Here is a 5,294-nt window from a genome sequence, read left to right as displayed (position 1 = left end):
TCGGTCAAATTTGCTTTTAACGCAGGCTGCAAGCTTTGCCATGCTGGCTGAATGCTTGTTCTTTGTTTCCTTCTTGGGGATGTCCAGATGAAAAAGTCCCAGGGATGTGTTGATGCATGCCTGAGGGTGCCCATACTATAGGCAGAAATCCCTGCGGAGGAAAGGCTTTGCAAGGCTCTGTCTTGCAAACATCCCCTTCCTAAGCAAATTCTTTGAAGGACAAACCTGATAAATACCTGGGAGATAACAGCTCGGTGTGACACTGAGGTCTGGGGAGGGTATAAAGCTGAAAATCAAGCTGTGGGGTGGGGGCTTGGACGAGTCATTGGCCCCATGAGGTAGACCCAGCTCCAGGTGTAAGGGCCGACCAGTGCAATGACCACGACGGTGCTCAGACGTCTGCAGGTATCTCAGTATGGGCTCTGCTGAGCTCTCCAGGGGAGGAAGGCATTGCTTCCCGCTCACTCAGCTCTTTCTGGCTCTGGACGTGGTGGTGGATGTCTTTGCACCCTGGCAAAATAGGAGCCGGCATCACTGGACCGTGCAAATGGCCTTGCCCAGAGTGACTTTTTGCATCCTGTAACACATTGTCCTTTTATGCTCCAGTTAGCAAGTGTATGATCCGTGGTTGTCGTCTGTGCAACGAGGGATGGGCCATGAAGAGTTTGTTGATGGGTTCAGAGATATCCCGGTCAATTCTGCATGTCTGAAATGCGGCTGGTTTCTGCCCATATGGAAAAGACTTCTCTGGGGATGGAGCATTGGAAAGGACCAGTCTGGGCTCCTCAAATCATAACACCTCACTCAAAAGTGGGCATGGTTGATGGTTGGACTTGATGATCTTGAAGGTCTTTTCCAACCTAAATGGTTCTATGATTCTATGAAAAGCATGGACAGAAAATAGAGTCCAGGCACTGCTGTGCCCCCAGGGTGACAAAACGTTCCCCCCTCCAACATCAATGAACAGGACCTGCAGGATCCCACCAGAAGCCACAGCCAGGAAGCAGGAGAGACCAAGGGGAGCTTTGAAGCTGATGAATTCAAGACTAAGGAAAGGGGTGAAGGACAAAATGTGAAATTCCTGCAACCACCTAAATCTGCAATGCTTCTCCAGAAGGATATGGCAACTTAGCTCCCCAGCAAACTTGTGCCTCAGTTCCCCTCTCCATACCCAGTGCTTACACAGCTTTTGGGTTTATTGAAGCTCTGTAGAGAAGCAGGTGATGTGTGGGGATGTGGGAACAGACCTCTTCTCCTTTAGCTCAGAATTCAGGTCCATCACTCGGGCGATGTATGAACCAACAGCACACTTCCATAAATATTACCTGAACTGCAAACTGTTCCCATTGACGAAGGAAAAAGGATGGAGGGACAGACGAAGCCTCCCGTGACTTTCTGCTACCTCTGTACAAAATGTTAAAAATGCCCTCGGGGAGGTGATGGATGGACTTTCGTCAAGGCAGGTGCAGATGACCGAGCAATGTTTTGCCAGCATCGCTGCTTGCGAGTGTCTCCCAAGTGGCACCTTGAGGCTCACGTTACATTTTGGGCTCATGTGAGCAGTTCCTGGGCTCCCATGGCTGAATTAACTGGCAAAGGAAGAGGACACAAGGCCTTGGAGGGAGAACGGAGAGCACCGTAGTCGATACGCAATGCAAAGTAAGCACGGCCAAAGTCACATTTACGGCAGGTAGAAAAATAAGCGCTGCAGGAGTGAGAAAGGATCTTGTCGCTGTTTTGCCTGCTCGGCAATTTGACAAAGCAAATCTTGCTGGCTGGCTGACTCGGGTTCAAACTCCTCGTTAAATCCCAGCCCTTATCGTCTGTTTTCTCATTTACATCACTGATGATAAGACTTCCATCACTCTCGGTGAGGGGATGATTATGGCTCAGAGGAAGAGGCAGGGATGAAAGCAGAAGCGATCTGGAGGTCCCTGTGGTCTGGTGGGAGCTCTTTGGTGGGGGATGATTTGGCAGCACAAACTTTGTGTGCTTGCAAAGTCCTCCTGCCCAACACAAGGCTTTCCCTTTCCATGAGGATGCTCCTCATGCACCACGAGTGATGTGCAACGATAGCAGACCTTATTTCCAACCTGAATTCATCGCACTGCAGACATCAGAAGAAATAGACAGTGAGCTGGAAATCATTACGGTACCTGAGCTACGGTCTCTACCACAGAGGTGGACCCATCATGTTCTTAATGGGTTCAGGAGGAGAAACTGGGGAGAAAAGGGTCTTTTCAGATGCTGTGGTTGCAGTCTGTGCAGACAGAGACTGCTGGATTAATGGACAACCCTGGCAGCTGTAAGCCCTCTGAGTTTAAGGCTTGTATCAGCCCTGGAAACAAAAATCTACTAAAAATAATACTGCCCGGAAAAAGAAAAGTTAAAAATCCATAAACAGAGGGTTAACCACAGGCAGGGAAATGACTCCACATTTTCAAGTCAGAGAAGGAGAATTACAAAGACAGATAAGCCCAACTTGAGTGCATGTGTCCCGACATGCCAAATACAGGCAGTTTCATACGGACAGCCAAACACCTGGCCCCTGGGTGAAGGCACTGAACACTGATGCTTTGAAAATGGGGCATTTGCTGCTGCTAATAACTGTATAGAAACAAAGCTACAGAGCCGTACATCAACAGCGAACTCAAAGTACTGTAAATCCACCCCACTCCTTACAAACCATTCTCAAGTCCCTGAATAGAAGCAGGAAGAGAAAAATAAATGTGTCCTCAAAATCTTTATTTGATAGGCATCGCCCTAAAAATTCAGTATGTGCATTAAAAAGCAAAAAAGTGACTGCATAAGGGTGCATTGCTGCTTTGCTGTGAGATTCAGTTGCTGTTAAAAAAGCAGAAATAAAGGAGTCTAAAACTATTGTGAATTGTTCTTGGCTGCAGAGAGCTGCAAGGCTGGCTCCTGCCCACATTACTCTGTCCACAACCCATGTTTTTCAGGCTCAGGTGAAGTAATAGTAGGGTATTTGAAAGGATGTTATTGTTCAAGAATAATCGCACCAGACACACGGGTTAATAATAGACAGGGTTTTATATCTATCTCCTGCATCAATGTAAGCACCGAGCAAAGCAAACCACGAGCATTTCTAAAACCATCTATCAAATTAGCACCACAGTGCGTGTCTCCTTGGTGGGAAAATATATCCTCACGGCGAACAGAGACAAGATATTTCAGATCTGTTATTTGGGAGTGTTTTCTGATTTTCAGTGCGCTGAACGGGAGAGGGCAAAACCAGGTTGCAGAACAAGTACTGGTAAAACAAGTGAGACGGGAGCTGGGCGGCAGCCAGTTCCCTGCCGGTGCTCAGGTCAGGTGAAGGCAGAGGCTGTCCCGGGGCTCAGCCGTGGCGTCACGGAGCCGGGCTCAATTTTTCCTTCCTCCCAAGAAACGTGGTGTCACAATTTGCACCTGCAAGTCACGCTTTCAAGCTGCTGCTCACCCTCAGGCTACGGTGGTAACGGCTTTACTCCTGCAAGTTGTAATACTGCATTAAGCGCTGAGGGGTTTTTTATTATTAATTTTTTTAAATTTATTTTATTAAAGTGTCCTTCCAGGCTGGGACCCCACTGCAGCATATGGAGCAAGATGATGATCAGGATTCTGAGAATTTGCACCCAAAATGTATGAAAAGGTGAGTATAGGTCAATAGAAAGATGATGGATCTGGACAGATGATGGTCCCAGCACATTAACATTTTTCTGTCTACCTAGCTCACACTGTCACTACCTGGCAGTATCATTTTTGCAGGTTTTTTTATTCCAGTTACAATAAGAAAAGCTACCTCCGTCCTTACTTCACTTGCAGATAACTCTATTTAAGTCAACAGGGGACAGAGACAGGCAGGAGACCATTCCCCTTTCACTCAGCAGTATTGTAGCGGTGATTTATTTCTGTTCTGGGCTCCCTTATGAAGGTCTTATCCAAGAGCTGTTGGGCAAGACCCTTTCTTCAGACAGGCTCTTGCAATTTTCCATTTTTATACATATTTCAACAGGCCACTACAACTGTTGGAAGACGGCTCTTTGGCCAAGTGGGGAGCGAACAAGTCCTGGTGCCAGTTTGACTCAAAAAGATGGGCACTGGAATGCCTCAGGGGACCGAGAAGAAAAATAAATCACTCTTTCACCTCTGAATCTCTGACTTAAGCTCACCACAGCTGAAAATATGACTTTTTTTGCGAAACACACTGGTAGACATGTCTCTCTGGGCCAAAAAGTGGATGTTGCGGTGGCATCCCCAGGAGCAACAGGAAAAAAACTGCTGGCTCAGCAAGGCATGATCCTGCTCCCACCCTAAAAAACAGGCAAAAGTTGAAGCATTTGGGGGGGGGGGGGGCTGTCGGTGGTGATTGCTACTTGTCCTCCACATATGGGGAGCTCTACATGCTCCTTGCTTTCAATGGGCTTTTCCTTGAGGGATATCAAAGTGCTTCTCAAATGCTGATTCTTTTTATTTTCTCCAAATTACAGAAGATGAAACTGAAATTAGGAAAGGAGCAGAGGTCTGAGCCTTTGCCCAGGGGTGTAGCAAAATCCCCCCCTTTAACCACAGGGCCAGACATGACCCTGTTATAAAGAATCTGGTTTAATGTCATGGGACCTGGGACAGACCCATCTGTCCCCATCTGTAAAAATTCATAGGAATCTCTTGGCAAGTGCAGCTACGTTAAAACCTTGATGCAAACCTAAATGACCCCTGGTTTCTTATGGATGTCTTGAGTAGATCCTTAAACATCTTGCTAGGAGAAGAAAATGAGGCTTGCTCAGTGGTTGTGGCAGGCTATCTTAATGAAAATGAAACTTAATGAAACCATTAAAGCTTCTGTTACTAAAATTCCTAAAATTTTCTCTTTTCCACCTTTTGTCTTAATTTCACGACGCTCTTAGGAACCCAGATCTCCCAAATCCCACTGGAGAAGCTAAAATCAGCCAAGAGTGGACTGGGAGACCACTTGAGCAAGAAGAGGACCACCCCATCTTAAAACACCCACAGCTAACGAGGGCTTGGGGGGGGATTTCCCCCCAACCCTACCGCGGGGGCGAAGGAAAACAGGGAGGGAAACACCTTGCAGAGGGTCTGGGGGTGCCCCCCTCGCTTTGTCCTCCCCATCCCCAAATTCCCATCCCATGCAACAAGCTGCAGCACCGGGGCCAAGAGCTTTCTCCCCCCCCCCCTTCCCCAGACCCAGGCGTCCTGCCTGGACCCGCCCTTCCCCGCCCTCCTCCTCCTCCTCCTCCTCCTCCTCCCGGGGCTATATAGGGATGCGCAGCCGG

The sequence above is a fragment of the Haliaeetus albicilla genome, chromosome 20 (genome assembly GCF_947461875.1).
Source record: "Haliaeetus albicilla chromosome 20, bHalAlb1.1, whole genome shotgun sequence".
Taxonomy (NCBI): Eukaryota; Metazoa; Chordata; class Aves; order Accipitriformes; family Accipitridae; genus Haliaeetus; species Haliaeetus albicilla.
Note: the sequence above shows the minus strand (reverse complement) of the source record.